Source organism: Lonchura striata, chromosome 1, assembly GCF_046129695.1.
Source record: "Lonchura striata isolate bLonStr1 chromosome 1, bLonStr1.mat, whole genome shotgun sequence".
Lineage (NCBI taxonomy): Eukaryota > Metazoa > Chordata > Aves > Passeriformes > Estrildidae > Lonchura > Lonchura striata.
Genome location: NC_134603.1, coordinates 13038161 through 13060469, shown reverse-complemented (window position 1 = coordinate 13060469; position 22309 = coordinate 13038161).

Sequence of the window (22309 nt, the reverse complement as noted above, 5' to 3'; positions counted from 1 at the left end):
ACATTTTAGGAATATTTTTGCTGAATAATTAAGTGCATTCAGTTGTTCTGTGTTGCCAGACTTAAACATCCTCTTCTTTGTTTTTAAATACCTAGATGGGCTCATGCCTTCTGTGTTGCCTGGGATGATGTTTGCAGGGCACTGCTGCATGCAGTAACTGGACCAGTTAATTTGTCCAGATCAAGATGGTTTGGTTTTTATTTTTTTTCTTTGCAAAAACTCCAGTTGCAATTGTAAACTAAAAGAAATCTTGCAAATAAAAAAGATAATCATAAGGTAGTGACAGATTTCTACAATGGCTTCAAAAGGTTGCTGCAAAAAATGAGCTGTCTATTTTAAAGTTGTTTTCAAGTAGCTGTCTTCTTTCCCTAGGCACTCTATTGATTAGATTTTCAAAGGTGCAAAGTTCTCAGCCTAACTCCCTGATTATCTCATCAGTGTTAAAATACTTGTAATGAATAATAAATAGCACATAATTATTTATTCCTTTTTATTATTCCTGAGTATGAGGGAAATACAAATCAGGCCAATCCCTGATGAATTCTGAAAAACTACAGTCACTGGGGTAGGAAATGTACTTTGCACTTTAAATCTCAGAGGGCCTTCAGAGGAGCTCTTTTCTAAAAAATACCCTCTTAAAGCCATGAGAAAGACTGTAAAGTGCTAGAAGTTCCTGTATTCTTGCAATCTCTTACCATTCCAGTATGTCCTACCTGAAAGGAGATCTCCTTCTAGCATGCACCAGAAGGAGTTGTACAGGTAGCAAGTGTTTTACAATATATCCCAGTACATTATGAAATTTCATTCAATATTCTGGAATTAACCCTTCCTTAATTTTTTCTGCTAAACAAACTCAATTAAAAATAAATATCTGTAATAGGGAACCCAAATTCCACTCATGTAATCAACATAATTTGACTGTGTCCATCTATAAAGCTAACACTTCGCTACCATTGAGCTGTCATGAGGAAGAATTAACATTTCAACTTTATTGCAGCTCTTCTAAAGGATGAGTCGAAAGGAAGACAGCTGTGTTAGAAAAGTGTTAAATCAATATTTAATGTTATACCAGATAATTTTCTTTTAGCTTATATCCCTAATATGAATGGGCCAATGATTTTTGCTTTCTCACCAATTATGTTTTTTTCCTTCTGTGATTTTCAGAGGATATGAGAGTTTTAAGAAATGAAACAGAAACCATAAGGACTGTACAAAAATATCACTGTTGTAACAATTCTGCATTTTCATGGTCAGCCACTATTCATAGATCTGCCATTTAAAGAAAAAGCATTCTGAGAAATTTTCATTTCACAAGAAATGTAGACAGGGACATTCTCCACCTCATTTTCCAGGGTAAGCAGCTGTACATCAAGTTTTCCTAAACAAAACATGAACAGCTTTGAAGAAAAATTAACACAATATGCTTTTCCTGGGACAAAAACCCAGGTTTTTTCCTGAGCAGACAGCTGTTTCAGGAGAAAAGGTGAATCACATTTTGTATGACAGGACTTGACAAACTTACTTCTATCAAACATTTTAAAGCTGCTAGCATGCCCTCAGTCCACTTTTAGTTCCCACCAGTGATTTCTGAGCAAAAAAAATCCAATGATCCAACATCTGAATTACACATCATGTCAGGAAAATGAATTATGTATATGAACTTCACATCAGTTTCACCACAATACATTTCCCTCCACATACAAGCCTTTATTTGTGAAACAATACATCTGTGGTCAAGACTTTTGGTACTATGTACAGACTCATATCTCATGCTACAATGCAGTGAAAATATACAGCAATTGTAGGCTAAATGCAGTTTTATTGTCTCACTAATTTCTACTTTGTCCAATCCCTTTTAGCTTTTTTACAAAACAGGCTTGATCACAGTGATATGACATCACACATGCTACTTCATAGCACACTGGATGAAATTCCACTTTTAGAGGTAGAATATATCCTATATTAAGGATATGCAATACAGCCTTCATGTTAGGAAAGTCTCTTTCTAAGATTGGGGTAGTCATCAAAAAGTTAAAGGGCGCTTGCAGAGCTCCCTCTAAAAAGTAAGCCAAAGACTGACAATTATAAAGAAAGTTGCTTATATATTAAATAGTTTTGAAATCACCTATTGATCAGAAAAAGTCTGTTTTGATTAAACCAAATTGAATGTTTCTTGGTAAAAAAGAGCTCCATTTATATGTAACCCTATATTATTTGACCTACAATATTAATATTAGAATTAATATTTTCATCACATTTTTGATATACCCTTTTACTTTATAAGAAGAAAAAAGTCAGATTCAAAATTTTTAAAAAGGCCAAAAAGGTTAGTCAGGAAAGTTTAGTTGCATTTTTTCTCGTAACTTGTTTTCTTTGACAATTTCCTCTTTGACAAAATTGTCTGACTCAACAGGAACTGACAACTTGTCTCAACCAATCCAAATGTGCTCTGTTTAGCCATTTAAAATATTTACATGATTTCAACATATACAACATATAGTTCTACTTGGCCCAAGTTGTATATTTCATCATATATGTCATATAGTTCTACTTGGCCCAAATACAGCCCAGCAAGAAATCCCTTGGTAATTCTTTAAATTACTTCAGAAGTGACCTTAGGAATCCACTGAGTCATGCAGTGTCACAAAAAGATCAGCACCCATATGCACCAATTCTCTGTTAGCCACCTTAATATCAAAAAGAAATTAAATCTCTTTTTATTTCAGAAATTAAACCAGCGTTTTTATAAAGTGCACCCTGGTTGAGTTTAAACCAATAAACACTAGTTCATCATATACAATAAACAATCAAAGCAATTAAATATCCAAGTCAAACCACTAAGGCTCAGAGGCAATTATATATATAAACAACTAGTGAATACAACAGTAATCAGGGTGTGCTTTATGTAAACTAACATGGAATGTTTCCCAAAAATAAACTGTATAAGATGTCTGTACAACACCAAGAGGATCATAAAAGGCAACTTAAAATCTATACAGCACTAGCAGGATTTCCAATTACCCTTGAAAACATAACAGAGGTGAAGATCAGCCTTTCTTTCCTCTACCACTCTCTTGTCTCAAAAATGTCAATGCCTTGGCTAGCTATTTTTCTCTTAAAAAAAGCCTCCATATTTGTACTACTCACACAAAGAAAAGCTAATTAAGTCCACAGTGTCTGCCAGTTGTGGTTTTCCTTCCTCTTCAACTTCAGCAAATTTCATTCCCAATTATTTGTTAGAGAAGGAAGAAGCTGAATATTATTACACAAAACATTTTTAGAATAAAGACATCCCAAAACTTGTTCACTTTCTTTAAGGATGCCAAAAACAAGTGTATGGGCACTTTCAGACATATTTTCTTCTCACAACTTAAACAAGCTTGTGCTGCTGCTCATTTGTCATCTTAATTTGGTGGCTGCTCTAGACTTCTGCTCTCTGCTTGTCATGAAAATATTCTCCAATGTAATAATTTTCAAAACACCCAACCCACAGAGTCCAGATTTCTTATGCCCAACCAATTTTAAAGGTAGAATTTTAGATTATGCAATTTCAGTAATATGTTGAACTATATAACAACAATAATAATGACAATAACAATAACAACAACAACAATAATAGTCACATGTTCTTTTCAGGATACAGGACCGTGAGCTTTTGTGTCAGCTTTGTTTTGTATGTCCAGTGAAAGAGAGAGTGAAAATTGTGAGAAACAATTTTCAGGCATTACCAGCTTTGGTCTCAGCATGCAACCTCAACAAAGCAGGAGGGCAGCCAGCTATTCTGCATACTTGAGCCATCATGGGCTGCACTGGAATAGCTGAACTCTCATGGAGCAGGCAGAGCTGCACCTGGTTGACAGCCATGTATTGGACTGTATGAAATTGATGGCACATGGTAAATGAAAGGTTTCTGTAGGGCACACGTGTTAAATGTTAGCCCTGAGAGGCTAGTTAAGAGTGTTAAAACCCTAAAGAGCCCCTTAAAATAATAGGCTTTTATATTCATTGATTCTTGCATGCACCACAGATTGCATCTTGACCTGTCCTGGCCTGGGGATATAAACATTAGAAGCAAGGAACTAAGAAGAAAAAAATTTTCATTTAAGCCAGCTACACTTAAATTGTTCTATCATATATTGTTCTATCTTTTCTTTTCCCTTAGGATAAAATGAGCTAATTATGAATTTAAAAATGTTTATCATAATTACAAACAAAAATGTTTGCAAAACATAAGGGTTATGAGCTACATTCAATAATAGTCTATTCCTTTTGCCTCTGAAAATAAAGCTATATTTAATTTTATTATTATAGATGTCAAATATTTAGCTAATGGAGTTGATCTGACTGAAGAATAGAAGTTTTTTTCACTCTATCTTTGTATATCTCTAAAGTGAAAACTGTTGTCTGTTTACAGAGAAACAGAAAAAATGCAAAATCTTCTTAGACTGATCTGGGTTGATGGACTTGAACTCTAAAGTTTGAAAGCATATGAAATCTTCCCCAAGATCCCAGGTGTAGCAAGATCTTTTCACTCCTAGTTGCCTAATTCTGGTACTTCCTTTTACCAAGAGAACCTTTCCCAGCCTCTGCACAGTGAGAAATGTTGCACAGTGAACTCCAAGAGATTAATTGTTAAACATAACACATCATAGACATTAGATTAGATATATAAATGACCAAATTTCCACAAGTTAGAAGCCCAGTGGAGACTATGAAAATTGAAATATAGTGTCTGGAGAAAGAATATGGGTCAAAAGCAGATGTCTGACAAAGGGGACAGAGCCTCTGAATTTTTGGCTGAGATTCATCTGAGGATAGAGGGAAAATATAACTTTTATCCCTTTTTCTTTTAATGACACACTGCCTAGTGAATAATATGGGGGAAGATCAAAATGAACATGTCTGCGTGAGGTTTATGGCTGAAAGTCACCAATAATTCAGTGCAGCAGAGATACGACACGAGGTCTGTCCAAGTTCAGGAGGTGTGCATCCCGTGGGAATGCAGCACTGCTTTACCAGCTACCTTTCCAAACCTGCTGGGTGAGAGACTGGACACAAACTTTCCCAACATAGCCAAAGCAGAGACCATCACAGTAATTTGAGTAACATCTAGTATCACTAATATCCAGGTGTCCAGTCTGAATATTTGCGATGGAACTGTTGCTTAATCAACATCCTTTATATAATGTTCCAGGTAAAAAAGATGAAATGTAGATTATGACATAATTTGCACTTCAGAGGCTAAATTTTGACCCCACTACAGTCAGTAGAAAATCATGGTTTCATTTCTCTAATTTCTTTCTCAGTTTTTTGTCATCTGCATTGCCTGTTCAACCTGGCTGCTCCCCAGAAAAATTACCTATTGTCAAGAGATATAAGGTATAACTTGTATCAACATTATTATATGCTGATGATTAACTTTTAGATAGATTAGATAGATCTTGCTTCCAGATCATCCCATGGCCAATGAACAGAGTAAGGCAGCTCTAGAGGTAAATTCAGTGCTGTCACAGAAAATCTTAGGCTGGGTTGAGTTACACTAGAAGTCTACTCTGGTTAAAACAGTTCAGAAGTAATCCATGTTGAGAGACAAAGTCAATCCATTACTGAGCCCTTTGGAAAAGCACCATAGATCCATTACATGTACTTCAATATTGTGTACTAGTTATGCATATTTTAACTTTCTTTGTGGGAACGGGTTGTACTTCTGTAACCTTTTCAGACACAGGCTACCTAATAGAGGGTAAGTGGAGAATTAAAGAGTTAAAGACTCAGCTATTAGTCTGGACAGCTCAGGTCCTGGAAAAGGAAAGGTTCAATTCTCAATTTCTACTCCAAGGAAAATAACAATACGTATTTTATGAGATCTACACATTTCTCCCAACAACACCCATACTAAAGAGATATACCACTTTTTTGATATATGTTTGTAGTAACAGAATGTTCAGATATAACAAGTCTTGGGTAATCAGAGAAGGAGACCCAGAGATCCTTAACTGTTCCTCAGAATTCTGCTCATTTTAGAGAACATTTGCCCATGTAATACAGCAGTCAGCAAATTTGATATGGGCAACATTTTTTACATAGCTGGAATCTAGAAGCAAGCTGTAACACTGCAGTGATTGCCCACAAGAAGTGGGTAACCTCTCTTCGAGGAATTGAAATAGAACATTTTCTTCCCCTGCAAATTAAGTGTGGATTCCTCAGCACTGCACAAGAGTTGAATAAAGTTTTTCCTTATAATAAAATATGTATTTGGATTTCACAATATCTCATCACTTCAGCCACAGCTGGTGACCATGCCAGGAGCACTTCTCACGTATCATTTGCAATGTTTTCTTTCCAATTACTCCAGGGATAGGAGGGGAGAGAAGCATGTGGGATGGAGCTACAGTTCCTAGTGAAGATTTTACAGTTCACCTCTTTTTCACAATAGCACTACTCAGTACTCTGCTGTTGGAGTGCTGGTGAGAATTACACACTGAAGAACACTTTTGTCCTGGTGGTTCTGCCAGTGTTTGGAGGACATGATGGTCTGTTAGAGCAGCACTTCTTGCAACACCAAACATAAATGTAAGTATAGTCCAACTGTGCCAATCTAGGTCCTCCTAGATGGCTATCTTGTTCCCTACAGTGGCCAAAACAAAAGGGATAGTACAAGTTTAAAAATCTTAATTATTTTGGAAGACTCTTTCAGCTCCCAGAAATTAGTAGTTTTTGGGCACCCTAAGCCAAATATTTCAATCAGGCTATTAATGTTAATAGCCTCAAGGACTCCCTTTAAACTAATTTCTCCTTTTGGCTTCAACACTATCCAATCCATGCTTCCAGATTTTATTGATACACTGAATAGAAAACAAAGAAAAAAATAATGACAGCCTTGTATATCTATCTTTATGTAACTATCTGATGCAGTTTCACTCCATGATATAAGAGTTTACCAACAAGATTGTTGAAATTACTACCCTGGTTCAGGGACTGCTACATGACTTCTAAGAGCCTTTTGCTGGCTTCATAGCACCCATTGGCATGAACTACTCAGAAGAAAAATGAAAAACAGTATTTTATATCTGTTTGAAACATTAGCCATTGTCTTGTCTCTGGATAAGTGAAACACCCATCAGCCAACTTTTAGTGTAATTTTTTGCCTTTTACAAGCATAGCCTCAAAAATGCTGATTTGTGCAACATTTTGCCAAAGGAATGGACACAACCACAAAGATTATTTCTGTGATGAGAAATTACCATCCAATATCCTTATCACACAACAAGGTATTTTAGTTACTAGTGGTTTTTGCTTTTCAAAACAAAGACTAGAGGTAGGCTACAGGGACCATGTAATGACAGAGCTAAGAATCCCAGAAGAAGAGAGCAAAGCAAGAAAAAAAAAAAAGAAAGGACTATGACACTGAAGAGAGAATTTTAACTAATTTGTGGCCCTGCTTAGCAGAATCTTATGTGAGATGGTCCAGAAAACCTGTTTGATTTTCAGGGATTACCTCCTCTGAGCTCAACAAAAGTAGATCTGTTTCTACAGGAAGCCTGGCAAAGATGCCAGCATGGATGAGAATGGAGCCCATGACAAAACTTGGACACTAAAAAAAGAAGATTACAGAAGCCAGAAAGACAATCATGTTGCTAAGGAGGAATACAGGACACTGTCTGAGCATGCAGGGATGGGATAAGGAATTCCAGAGCCCACCTGGAGTTCAGCCTGGTGAAGGACATGTAAGGCAACAAGAAGGGCTTCTGCAGGTACCTTAGCAGCAAAAGAAAGAGAAGACAAGAGGTGGGCATGCTGCTAAACAGTGCTGAGGAAGCTGGCTAATGTCATTGCAAGGCCACTGTCCTTTACCTTTGCAAGGTCATGGCAGCTGAGGAGGTTCCTGAGGACTGGAAGAGGGTAAATATTGTTTCACCATCACAGCAGACGAAGGCATTGGCCTGTGCAGATCCAGAAGCTGGGCTTGATGATCCTTGTGGGTTGCTTCCAGCTCAGAGTATTCTATGATTCTGTGGTGATTCTAAGTCTCAAATAGCACTCAGACCCCACGTTCAAAAATGCAAATACTAAGGTGTGCTGTTCTTATCTGCTTTTGATCATATCAAATACACAGATGACTTGACAAAATAAGAAAGCTACAAACTGTTTTTTCTTTTTGCTTTATTCACCTATAACTATGAAATTAGAGATATTGTTGTTGCCCATTTTCTTCATACACACCATCCATAAATGAGTCATTTGCATTCAATTCTCACCATAGTCACTGGGGCAGAATTTCTTAAGAATCTTGGATTTTAAAGACCAACACCAAGTCTGTTTAGGATATTATATGACACCATTCATTACTGGTAATAACAAGCAACACGTTTGTCTAAGATTTGCCATCTCTTCTTCACACAAGCAAAGCCAAGATGTCTGCTGGTTGTTTGTTTGGCTTTCCTTTCATTTCATCACAGGAGATCAAGATAGCCATTAAGCATTTATGTGATTTTAATGCAAGAAACCCCTCTACTCAGATTTCTGTGATTTACTTTGAACATAATGACGTACAAAAAATAAAACTCAATCCTAAATAAACCCAGAGAATATGAAGTCAGCTGATTAGATCACAGCTGATGTTGTCTGTAGTGGGATGTTGCAGAGAGGAGTCAGCATTTGAAATCCTACATCAGGAGGATAAGATGTTCAAATAGAGAGTGTCCTCTTTCCATCTGCTTCTTTCCTAATTTTTAACCTTTTTTTCCCCATTTTTGTTTTTGCCTTCAGGTAAGTGTCATTTATGTAAGTTCTCTAATACACATTTCTAGCTTTCTCTTTTTTTCACTGGTGCTTCTTCCAGGTTACATCCACACTTCTGACATGCAGAGTCATTTACATCTATTAGATAGTATTTGCTGTCTGTGTCACCCCCATAACAAATTTTGTCAGACTCCAGGCCTGCAGTGTCTCCATTTCTCATGATGACTCCTTTTGTACCAAAACTGTACTTCTCTACACCTTGTGTCAGATATAAATACAGGTCCTAAATATCTCATTCTGCTTTAAAAATCTTTTTGTTACTGCTAGGTATATAGCTACCTATAAAAAACTATAGTTCTACCACAAAAATATAAATTAAAGTTTTGAAAAGTTAGCTGCAGACAAGTGGCAAAATAGGCAAATTGTTGTCACAGTTGAATTAAGTCAAAGAAAGCTATAGGCAGGTCAGGTACCCTTTAAACCTTTCCTCTAAACGTTTATACTCCAGATATATTTAATAGATGAGTCAAGCATGGAAGAGAGAGAGAGAAGACAGAGAGATGCTTACATATTCTCAGAAAAAAGTATTTCAAACTACAAAGTCAACAAGAAGAGCAGTTTTCCTAAGAATATTACTATTTTTATAGAAAATTTCATTTTCTTCTTGTTTTTAACATTCATGATGCTGACACTGAGCTGACTTTTAATTTATTGACTGAAAAATCTCTCTTGCTAAGAACTCCAGAACTGTTATTTATTGTGAAGACCAGAGCCATGTTAAGAAAAGTTAGAAATGTTTTTTGTGTTTTGAAATGTTTATTTCAGAAAAAAAAAACCCAGTCCTCCCGGCCAGCACTCAGGGCAAGCAGAATCCCAAGTCAATCTATGGCACCTGCTTTAATGATAGAATAGCAAAGGATTCAGCATAGTCATGTGCAGTAAGCTTGGAGTCACAAAACCCTTCAGAAAAGTGGCAGAAGCTACACCTTACATGTTACATCCATGGGCAAATCACTGCTCTTCCACCAGACACAACTGCAGGACAGCCTTGCTCCAGGAGCAGGACTTCTCTGATACCCAGTATCAAAATCTCTTGAAATTAAAAAGAGAGATGAAAACCTGCAATTTAAAACCATACTGTAGAACCACACAGTGATTCAAAACAATATGGGAGCTTCAATGGAACATTACATTGCAAACCCAGCTGTTTACTGGCAGCTGTTGCAAAAAATATTTTTCTCCCTTTTGCATCTCCCCCCAGCCCTGAAATTTTATTTTTTTTTAACACTCAGAGAAGCAAAGAGTTTTCACACTGAGCTGGCTTTGTTTATTTACTGCCCTGGAGACAACTTAAGTTTCTCACAGCCAGCCAGTAGGAGCTAAAAAGCAATATTGCAGGATAAATAATGAGACTGGGAGGACAACCATGCACTTTAGGAAACAGCTATGTTCATGGGTAGGTTTCTTTTAATTCCAAGGGAGAGGCAAATGCATGATAGCAGTAGAAGGAGAAAATAAGAATGCTAAAAAACTGAAGACAACAGACTACTTCCATTCTGATACGGAGGGTAAAATCTTTAGTTAATATGTTTGGTCCTGTATCTCCTAAATTGTTTGATAATGTCAACTATCTTCATGATCAGTCTGAAAATCATTGCCACAGGATCAAGGCATTCTACTGTTATATCAAGGCAACAAGTTTGGAAAGGCCAAAGCAGAAGGGGACAGTTATGTGGATTACGAGGTTAACCAGAAACATGGTATCAAAGGGTTTATTAGTCTATTAAAAAATTAGGGTATTGGAAAAGCCATCCATATTGCTTCAGTGCAGAAGATAATTTCCCTAGAGGACTATCTGGGATAACTTTATATGAGTAATCATGATCTACGAACCATTGTAGATATTATTCTTATAACACTTCATATTTCTGTCACGTATTACTCATGAAAAAGACCTTCTCAGTCTGGATACACCCATGCAGATAAAGCAAATTTTTTCAAAACACTTCTCTAGAAATGAGGCCAGCTTATACAAAAGTTCTTTATATTACTAGTCTGCTGTCCTTCAAAACAGGTGAACTATACCTGGAATATCTGTTGAGAATGGTCTCTATTTCTTGCTAATTCCTGCCCACAGGAACCAGGCAAGTGCTGACTAGTGCAGGCCAAATCTGATCAAGCCAAACCTGTCCTAGTGCCAGGTATCCTTCTAGCAGTTGCTCACTGGGCTGGCTCCAGTGCCAGTGCTTCCACTTTGGCACCATTTAATTCCTTAGTAGAAGAGATTGGTGTAACTTCTGTGACAACACTGTGCAGTAGAAGGGACACAGAATACCATACACACAATGGTGCTGTGGCACAGCACATTAAATGATGTGCTAAAGCTCTGCAGCCATCCCAACCCTCTTCCTTTAACACCCCTTCTAAACTCCTGGGGTACAGTTTGTCCCCATGTGTATAAGCTCAAAGGAGGAATTAATCTCTCATTACAGCCCCCAGTGGGTGACAATTTTGCTCAACACTTCACAACTGAAACCTAATTCCAATGAGATAGTTTAAAATAAAAAATGCAATCACTAATTGTTAGAATGTCTTGTAACCAAGCTGCATTATTTCATCCCTAGAAGATGAGAATATCAGAATATGATTTAATATGATCAATATGTACCCTTCATTAAAGAAAAGTTATTTTCTTCCCTTCACCTTTATCCATATTTGATATGCTGCTTGCAGAAGTTATAAGTTCACCTTCATTAATTCACTGAAAACAATCCCTACCCAGGACTTTTTCCTTCCAAAGCAATGTATTCATTTCAGTTACATATACCTCATGCAGTAAAACAAAAATCCAACTACAGATTGTTAAACACATAACTAAGCTGTTTACCTCATAACAGCTTAATTAAAATACTTCACATCTGTAGTCAACCAGGCTATGTGGCCACTGGCACCAACATGCTGCTAACCACTACATTCTGGGAGACACAGGGGATTTAAAAATATGTATACTAGTACTTAATGTTTTCTGCTTACTGTAGCAAGTTTTTCCTTGAAAAGATCAATTTGTTAGGACATGACAATTTCATCATCCCATTTCTATTTCATTCATGTTGTCTTTTATTTATTAAAAAGTGTCCATACAGATTTCCTAAATTGACTTCTACCTTGAATAAATACCTATAATCAGAATTATAGGGCCATGGGCATAGTGAAATTTTAAGCTCCATTTCTGTGGAAAAGTATGGAGATATAATATTATAATTATCCTAAAGCAAAATATTTAGCTGAAAACTAAATGCCTGCTTTGCTTTCTAGATATCTAAAAGGACCATTTTTTAAAGTAAGGTAATTTCATAAAAGATAATGTCTTTTCATAATGAGAAGTTAAAATGTTAAATTTTGACAATTACTAAATATATCTTAATGTTTTCTCCCTTTTACATTTTTTTTCTTATCAAAGCTACTTACAAACTGCCTCTACATTTATACACATTTTTATTTCAAAATAGCATTTTCTGGTAATTCTTGCATTAACTAAAACTAGTTCAGGGAGAAAGTGCAGATATTCAAAGAGGTCTCTGTTACTTATACTGTGGGCAGCATGCCAAAATAACATGTCATCTTTTGAGTCAAATATGAAAGCACAGAATTAGGATGTGGGTCAAAGGGAGAAACATCTGACTGCAAAATTGAGATTAGAATTGACTGTTGTCTACACTGCCAAGTGTACTGCACAGCTCGTGTAATAGGATGCTGTGCTGGTCTAAGTTGATGCTCAGACAATTGATTCGTGGTTGAGCATTGTGGGCTAAAAGGCAGCTTTCAGTGTGCATCAGCCAGTCAGTGAGGGATCACAGCCAACAATAACAGGCACTGTGACCTATGCTAAAGGAAAACAGGAAACTATCTGCTGCAAGGAGGCAAGTCTGTGACCTTTCCTACTGTTTCAATGAGATGGCCTGTAACTCTGCTGCTAAAGGGCATCTCACAATTTGGTGTGTAGTACCTTAAATTTGTTCTTTCTAGAACCAAATTAAGCTTCTATTTGAGTGTTTATTTCCCTCTAGCCAAATATATTTTCTCACAAAATACAGGTGATAAAGCTCTTTGACTTCCAACTGCCAAACTGAACTGGCCCAACAGGTTCAAGTATTCTTTGGAGAGAGAAGGGACTAAGAAGGACACAAATTGACCTAATGAAAGCATTCATTTCCTTTCCCAGGACAAATAGGCTTTAAAAGCACTATATTCAAATCCTGTGATAAGATGAGAAGGATGATATTGTCATTGTATAGGAAGAGATGACATGATGATGGGAACTGTCTAGTCATCCAAAGAACCACAGCAACATTTTCAGATGTGTTTTCTATCAGAAGTGAGACCTCCAACTCACAAGCATGCAGGATGGATTTGAGGTACAAGACATCTTGAAATGGTCATAAATTATTTCAATCACTATTAAGGATTTAAAGTCCTCTCAGCCATCACCTTTAATAGACAAAAAGTCTTAGCATGACGAAATCACTGCATGTTGCATACTCTGTGTGCAAAAGATTAGTTGAATATATCAAAGCCCTGCACATTCAGTGAACAAAGATTATCTTGCATAAGACCACTCTTTTCTATTCCATCACAGGATGGCTTTAATGAATGAAGAACACATAAGCACATAAATAGTATCCCTAGACCATGTGAAAACTAACTTCAGGTATATCTTCTTTCTAGGAAAATATTATTAATCAATGTTCTTTAAAATTGATGTATTTGGCACACTTTTGTTCCTGCTCTGAAACAATGTCTCTCTCAAAGGAACAGAGAAATTTTCTGACATTTTAACAAGGTATAGAGTTGGCATCTCTTGTTTATCCATTTGTTTATTGTGTCTGCCAACTTAAACTCTTTCCTTAGAATAAGATGCTTCACCTCCTGAAAGCACTTATCTCCTCCAATGAGTATGATGAGAGCCTGGATAAACAGCTCGGACTGCTCATCTAATTGAAGGAGCTTATAAGCTCCTGAGATAAGCAGACTCATCTCTATACCATAAAACAAAGCCTATGTGCACTTACCATTTCTGTATTTGTTTCCTCCTTATGAAAATTTTAGTAAATCTTCTTAATTTGCTTGAGTGTCTGTTCATCATTATAAAGAGATGAAGAAGATATTTCAATCAAGATGTAAGAACTCATGAAAGTAATTTTCAAGAGTTCATTCTTATCAATTTGCCCTGGCAAATCTCATTCACTGCTCAAATAACCCCAGCATCTACAGGTATATATAGGGTCCTACTTTAACAGATTAATGACCTCTAAATTTTGCAGCCAGTTACAATGGATGGTGAATAATGAGTCTTCCAGGGGGACAGAGGCAGTCTGTATTCCCAGGTCCAGGAGATCATATGGAATTAAGTACCTTTGGTAAGAAGACCAGCATACATATTGAAGCTTTCTCACCAACAGAGAGTATGTTTGGACTCTAGTAGAGGATCATATGAATGAGGAGGAAGAAATCCACATGCTGTGAACTGGCGCCTAGATCCAGCTATGTCACTAAAAATGGCTCTTCAACTCAGTGAGTAAAGCCTGGGCTAGTCACACTTTGTAACAGTGGAAGTACAAACACAACAGAAAAAATAAGACAAATCACCAGGAAAACTAAGACATAGAAGCAGTTTGGCTACACTTCAAGTACTCAGACTGCTAATGAAAACAGAGGATCATTGTGGAATTGCTAAAACAAATTTTGACTGTGAGGTTGCCTTAATAAACACATTTTCTTCTACATTTTACAATAAGCTTACTGTAGAGGCCTCATGGGCCTCAGTTCCTAAAGAAAAACAGAGGCCTTTGTAAATACACATGCAAAGAAATCTCAATAAAATCACACCCATTGTATTATTTTGCTGCCCTTGATCTAGACAAATGCATGGTTCATGACACAATAGAAAAGCCACTTTTAACTGGGTCTCTTTGAGAGTTTGCAAATTCTAGCAGTTACTACACTGCCAGCAGTTACTACATTGTCTTCTTTCTGTTCAGTTCCTGTGCTTCTCCTAAGTTCTGTTTACTTTGGATATGTATAGGCTGTTAGTAGCAATTCAGGGTTACTGCCAAATCCCTAAGAACTAATGACTGGACAGAGATGTTAAAATGTTCTGGCTACCTGCTATAAGTTTCTCACCCTATTTCACTTTTGTGAAAATACTGTAAAATACTTACTCCTCTTTCGCCCTCTTGTTTCCAGTAAAACATTCTGAAAATTTTACTGACAATCTAGGGATGTATGCTTCCAAACTGGGCAATCTTTGTGGTGTTTTGAGGCAAATCCTCTCAAGGTCCTCTCAAGGATACTTCTGACTGCTCAGTCGTTGTCCTTAATTTGAAGACTTTCCCTGTCAAGCAAAACAACGAGATACTTTCAAAAAAAAAATTACAAATAATAAGAAGCAGAGAACAAAGCACCAAAATGCAGAAGTCACATCAAGCTTCTTGCAGGGAAAGCTTTTAGTTCTTATAGGAACACAGGTGTCACCTGATGGTAGAAGAGGGGGACACAGAACTAACCACAACCAAGTCTGTGATCTTTGAATTCAACACATAATGGTTATTGACTGGCATCAAAATGGAAAAATAAGGTATCCCTGCTTTTTGTTTTTCTTCATTCCTTATGAGAGTCCAATAGGACTCTTGTTTCTTTATTGAATTGTCTATTTTCTGCTTGTTTTTATAGTTCCCTTCCATTAATCTTTATTTACTCTCTAATGGGATACTGAAGTTATGATTGGAAAAGTTATCATGAAATGAGTAGGAAAGACCTGAAAAGTCATGTGGTACTACAATGAAGATTTATATTCTTTATTCTACCTAGAGTATGAGATAATAAAAAATCCCCAACAATTAATTCTGTCATACTTAGTAGCTGAAAATCCTGTGGGGACTTCACATGCTCCTCTAAAATGGAGGATGATTGTCCATCTCTCCTCCAAGCCACCACAGACTTTCACAACAACAGTAGATGCTTTCCTTGGGGCTAGGAAAAAAAAGGGTTGGATGTTTCTGATAAAGTAAAAGCACATGTGCACCCTAGGATATATTTCAAAGCACAGTTCCATAACATGCTATTAGGCAAAAAAAAAAAAAAATCAACTCCATGTTTCTATGCTGAGATAAATATCTTCCTTCATTGAATCTTTGCAAGGTAAAACTAGCCTGGATCTGAAAGTCCATATTTGGTTTCAGGGGCACCACTGAGCAGCAGCACTCCAGATTGCTCTTAATTTTTTTCCATGAAAGAAATATCTAAAGATTTCCTGAGAAACATATTCCTATGCATTATTTTCTTTAGGGTTATAGTTTTTTTCAGTGCCATGTTTCCAGAAATATCCTCTGCTAAAAATCACAGGCACTGACTTCTTGGTCTTCTCTTCAGAGGGAGGAAAGCAAATGATAAACTCAGGCTCTTTCTCTTTTTATCAAGTGCAGTGGGCTCAAATCATCAATTTGGTTTCTTGATATATTAGACTGTAGCAACACCTCTGTTGAACTCATACAATCTGAGAAGGTCCAGTTTTCATCATGATGGTCCAGAACTAGCCCTTTGCTACCAAATTGTATTCTATTCACTGATAAAAATAATTTATATAAACATAAAATGTTGTTTTACTGATCTGCATTCCAGATAGATTGAACAGGAACATGCTACCACTATACCAAAGTATAATGTAGAAAACCATTCAAATCATACAAAGTTTACATTGATGTTTGTCAAAAGTATACTCAAAGCCTTTTTCAACAGCCCTTAATTTTTAAAGAGATTAGTTAATTCCATATATTATTACCCTGATTTAGAATATTCACTCTCAACACTGCCATAACAGCTAAATAGACAGGCTAGCGCATACAAATCAATCAAAATATATAAAACACAAGAGTTGAAATCTGTGTTTTAAATATGTGTAATGATGTACAAATTCTTTGAAATTGAGAGAAGAAACACTTTTGGATACTATTACAGGCAAATACAAGCATTCTTTGACAAGCAATTAAGTTCATTATTATATTAAGGTGTACACTGCTCACTGATCTTTCTTTCTGCAGGCTCCTTTAGATGACCTCTTGTGCTATTTTTTTGCCCCTTCCTTTCTGCAAAAATAACAGCAAAGAAATCATGGGAAGCAAAGAGAGGACATCTCAAAATGAGTAACAGTCTGTCCTCCTCCTCTCCTGTCATCAGCCTGTCCAGGCAGGCCTGTTGTTCAGCTTCTTCATTATGGCCATTTTTTTTGTCCATGGTTCAACAAAATCCCAAAATGCTGACTCTGATCTCTTAGGAGCTCTCTGAGGGAGGTTCTCCAAAAACAGCTATGAAGAAAAGGTCATTTTTCCTGCTGTTTCGCTAATATGACAGACAGAAAACATGAGAATATTGACTAAAAATTAAAGCTGGGGCTTTATTGTCCCTGGCAGATTTATTTTCTCTCAGGGAGATGAAAGGACTAAATATCTTTCCAAACCCTTGCCAAGGTCTTTATAGCTATGTCTATGCCTTCCAAAATGGTTTGGGTTTCTTACAAATCACTAAAGAATTATTGAAGAGGCAAGGTTCATAATTTAGCTTTTTATTGCTCATTCTTAGAGAGGGCAGCATGGCATGTCTCTTCCAGCACCTTCTCTTACCACAGGTTTAGCAGGCAAGAAGTGACTCCTGCTCAGCACAGAAATATCTCTGATTTAGAGAAATGAGCAGTGTTAATACCCAGCAGCCCTCTCTGAGGTTATGTTCATCAGAGCTGAGGTATCAGCTCAAGCTGGCTCTTGAACAGGTGGCCAGCAATTGCCATCTCTTGTGGCATGATGACTGATTGTGGCAAAGGATAAATCCCATGTAAATCCAAGTGCAAAGAGAATGGAATCTGCAGCTGTCAGCATCCTCCCCTGCATCTCCTCTCAAGGCCATGTTCACTCCTTCCTTACCCATCAACCTGACAAGATTGTATCATCAAGCTCTTCAGCTGACCTAGATTACATTTGCAGGTACCCTCCTCTATCATTGTTCCTTCAGTGTAGAAAGGAGGCCTGAGTGTGAAAAAAATAGAGAGAAAAACATAGTCCAAAGAAGTGATTTTTATTGCAGCTAAAACTAGCCAAAATAGGCAAACAAAGGCTCCAAGTGAATGACATTTAATGATGGGCATTTTTCTGTTCTTCTCAGGGGGAAAATGTTCTCATGACAGATGATTCTTTATAGATGCTCTGGGAGGGACAGAGTATTTTCTTACATGCTTTCCTACTTTGCACACAAAATATACTAAGTGGCTTTTTATATTATTTACAGATTTACAGACTGTTTCTCTTTAGAAAAATAATTTCATTAACTCAGTTTTCAAGAGCTAAACCAGTCACTTTGGAAAAAAACAGAAGAGGAAAAATTAACCTGTGTACTCCTGAAGATAAAAGATTATTGTTATGAATAAAGGATCAACAAGATGACACTAAATATGTGTTTTTATTGACAAAAATACTATTGCTTATGCCAGAATTCACTCATTATTAGGCAATTTCAGCTGAATGAGATATTAGATTAGAAAAACTTTACCTTGCATTCAACATTCATTTGGCTGCAGGGGGAGTTGCTTGAAGACCATATTGCCATTTCCATGGAGGAAGCTTGAACTTCTCTGCTTGTAACATAACACTGCTAGCAGCTTCCACCCCAGTGACTAAAACAAGTAGTGAGAATTGCTGAGATAGTTCTGAAGAAATCAAAAAAGCTGCAACAGTTTATCAGCACAATTTATCAGGAGGGTTTACTGGTGACATGCTCCAGAGAGTGCATGAATCACACAGGGAATGCCATTGGGCTGACATTTGCCATCTGCCAGCAGTGGGTACAGCCTCCAAATGCCAAAACTGAAGCACAAATTAGAGACATGGGGATTCCTACTCCTAAGATAAAATTGGACTCAGAGCACAATTCCTCATTAACTGAATTTTTAAAAATGCTTATTATGATCTTTGAAAGGGTGAGGAGATAATATTTGATTTTGAATGTAGCCAGACATCTGCACCCCTCCCTGTCTTCAGTGGCGATGTGAACCCCCAGCACCTGCTAGGATGAGAACCCTTAGCCATTATACAAAGGGAGTGAAGAATATGAAGATGATGAACAGTGACATCTCTAATCTTTGCAGGGTAAAATAGCTCATGATCACAGCTGGTTAAAATACAGAATGACCAAATGATTAACCATCAGAAATGTGGGCTGTGTTTTTACTGCATCAAAGCATGCAAGGCCAAACAAGCTCTCAGCTGGAATACAGATGCCAAAAGAGAGCTGACAGCCAGAAGCCATGTGTTATTGGAACCTATCCCTGGAGAATGGGAAGGAGGAGAGATTTTCCCATGCTGATTTGTCTTTCATTGCCTCTCTGGACTTGATCCACTACTGATGTAGTCCAAATTTGCAGTTGGAACCTAGTGTAGAAATCCAAGATTTTTATGCTTACAAAGGATAACAAAAGGATAAGACAACAGAAAAAAAAATGAAAACCTTCTCCACCTTTTATATTACACAGAATGAGCCAAGAGGAGATTAAAGAAGGATTATTCAAAGTGACCAATGGTTTTTTGGAAGGTTTGGAATTTTGGGGAGCCCAGCTTTTAACATATGAGAGAATACTAATTTTTCAGTTAGCTGAATATCAGAACTAATTATTTTTCCATAAAAGTAGCCTAAAATTACTTATTACTTGAAAATCTGTCATATTAACTATCCAAGAATCACACAAACAGTCTGAATTAGAAGAGTGTCTTGCACTCCATGATCATGAAGATCTCGTCTCTGTATTTTTCCCAGAGTGTAGATGTCCAAAGAATGACTAGGAACATAAAATTAAACAAATCAAAAAATGTTTCTTTTGTATGACAGCTACCCAATAGAAAGACAACAATCTGAGAACCCTTCAAAGACTCCACCTCCAAAAGAAGTTACAAGTCCATGCAATAATGGAAGGCCCCTTTCACAAGTGAGGCCAGCACAGTTCATCTGGGAAATACAAAATCACAGAATGGATAAGCTTCAAAGGAAACTGTGGTCAAACTGTGATGCACTGTTCAGAGCCACTAGTTCAGCCTGAGTATACCTTAGGATGGGGATTCCACAGCCTCTCTAGGCACCTGTTCCAATGGTTTTTTGCCCTTGTGAAGAGTGAAGAATGTTTTTCTTACATGCAGTCACAACACTCTTCACTTCGAGTTCCCTTGTTTCATATACTTTCACTGTTTGCCTCTGAGAAGAAAACTTCATCTTTCCTATACTCTCCCATTAGGGAGTTACAGACAGCACTAAGATCTACCTGAGCTGTGTCTCCTCCAGCCTAAGCTAATCCAGTTCTTTCAGCCTTCCTTTATACAGCCTGTATTCTGGCTTTCATGGCCCTGTTGGAGTCCATGGGTCCAATCCATCCATCCAGACCATCACTGTCATTCTTGTCCTGAAGAGCCCTACATTGGATGCAGTACTAGAGGTGTAGTCTCACATGTGCCAAGCAAGGGAATATTAACCTGACTTGCTGGCTGCATTCTTGCTTGCACAGTCCAGTATGTGGTTCTTCCCTGCAGCAGGGGCGCACTGCTGCTTCAATCTCTCAGAATCACAGAACAGTTCAGATTGAAAAAGACCATACTGGGTCATCTGACCCAACTTCCCTGCTCAGGCACAGCCATTGCATAGCACATTGCACAGGACTGTGCCCAGACAGTACTTGAATATTCCCAGTAACAGAGATTCCTCAGCATCTCTGGTCAATCCGTTCTAGTGCTTGGTCACCTGCACAGTAAAGTTCTTCTTTGTGTAAAGGTGGAACTTTTTGGGCATCAGTTTCTTCTGGTTGCCTCTTGTCCTACTGCTTGCAGCCAATGGGAAGAGCCTGGTCCATCCTCTTGACACTGACAAACAATGATGAGGTCACCTCTCAGCTGTCTTTTTGTGAGGCTGAACAGCTCCCTCAGTCTTTCCTTATAAAAGGGTTGCTCCAGTACCTTAATAACTTTTGTTGCCCTCCAGTGGACCCGCTCCAGGAGCTGCAGGTCTCTCTGGTACTGAGGAGCCCAGAACTGGACACAGCATTCCAGGTGTGCCTCACTAGGGCAGAGTAGAGAGGCAGGATCACCTCCCTTGAACTGCTGGCAATGCTTCTCCTAATGTGCCCCAAGATGCCATTGGCCTTCTTGGCCTTCTTGAGCACATTGCTGGCTCATGGACAGCTTGTTGTCCTCAGGTCCTCCAGGTTCTTCTCCACAGAGCTGCTTTCTGACTGGTTTGCCTCCACCAACTTTGCTGCACATTCTTCCTCAGGTGCAAGACCACAAGTCTCTGTATTTGCCTTTTTGAATTTCAGACACTTCTCTGGTCATCTTTCCAACCTGTTGAGGTCCTTCTGAAGAGCTTCACAGCACTGTGGAGTATTGACCATTCATCCCATCTTTGACTCCTCAGGAATCTTCCTGAGGAGGCATCTGCCCCTTTACCCAAGTCACTAGTGAATTAAACAATACCGGGCCCAGTATTGAACCCCCAAGGACATCACCAGTGATAGAACCTGTGCACTGATTACAGCCCTTTGGGATCTGCCATTCAGTTCTCAATCCACCCCACTGCCCACTTATCCAGTTCAAGTCACTGGCCACCAGAATCCCCAGGTCCTTTCCTGCAAAACTCCTGTCCTAGGCTGTTTTATCACATGGCTTTATTCCCTACCATATTCAGGTCTTCCTTACTGTCTTTGATGAACTTCATGAGTTTTCCACCAGCCCATTTCTCCAGCCTCCCTAGATCCATCTGAAGAGCAGCTCTGTCCTCCTGCATGTCAGCTGCCTTCCTCTGACTGGTGTCATCTGAAACATAGTGAGGGACAGGATCTGGTCAAAGCAACAAGGAGTTGCAATTCCTTAATATTTCACCAACATCATTCTGTTGAAAGTATTGTGATTATTCCTTATTTGTTATTTGAATTGTTGGAACTTGTGAAGCTAACATTGCACACTTTAGACATTTATTTCAATGCTTTGAAGAGATTCTGAAATTCTTAAATGCCCACTATTTCTTGTCTTTATAAGGTTATCCTCCACTTACACACAAGGCCACACAGAATTAGTAGAATGGTGCCATAGTTGCATTGAGAGTTTCAGTAATGATCCAGTTGAAAATCATAAAACATAGACTTTTAGGTTATTGCATATTATCCACACACTCCTTGATACCTCTTTTGTGCTCAATAATTTTCCACACTATTCTTATGCTGCTCCTGCAGGTTAATCCTTCTGTATGAGATTCATTGCAATGAAAAATGAATGAAACACACTGATATGGCAGCACTTCCTGATAATCTTTGGGACATCACACATTGTCTATAATAGCAAAAATCTCTTTACTGAAGAGAAACAAGGCTTCTCTTCCACAGTGAGTTGATTTCAGGCATGGAAAAGCCAGATTTGATAAGTATAAAACACACTATGCTTCATTATCTTCCCTAGCTTTTTTCATTTGATACAGTAGGTGCTAAGATGAA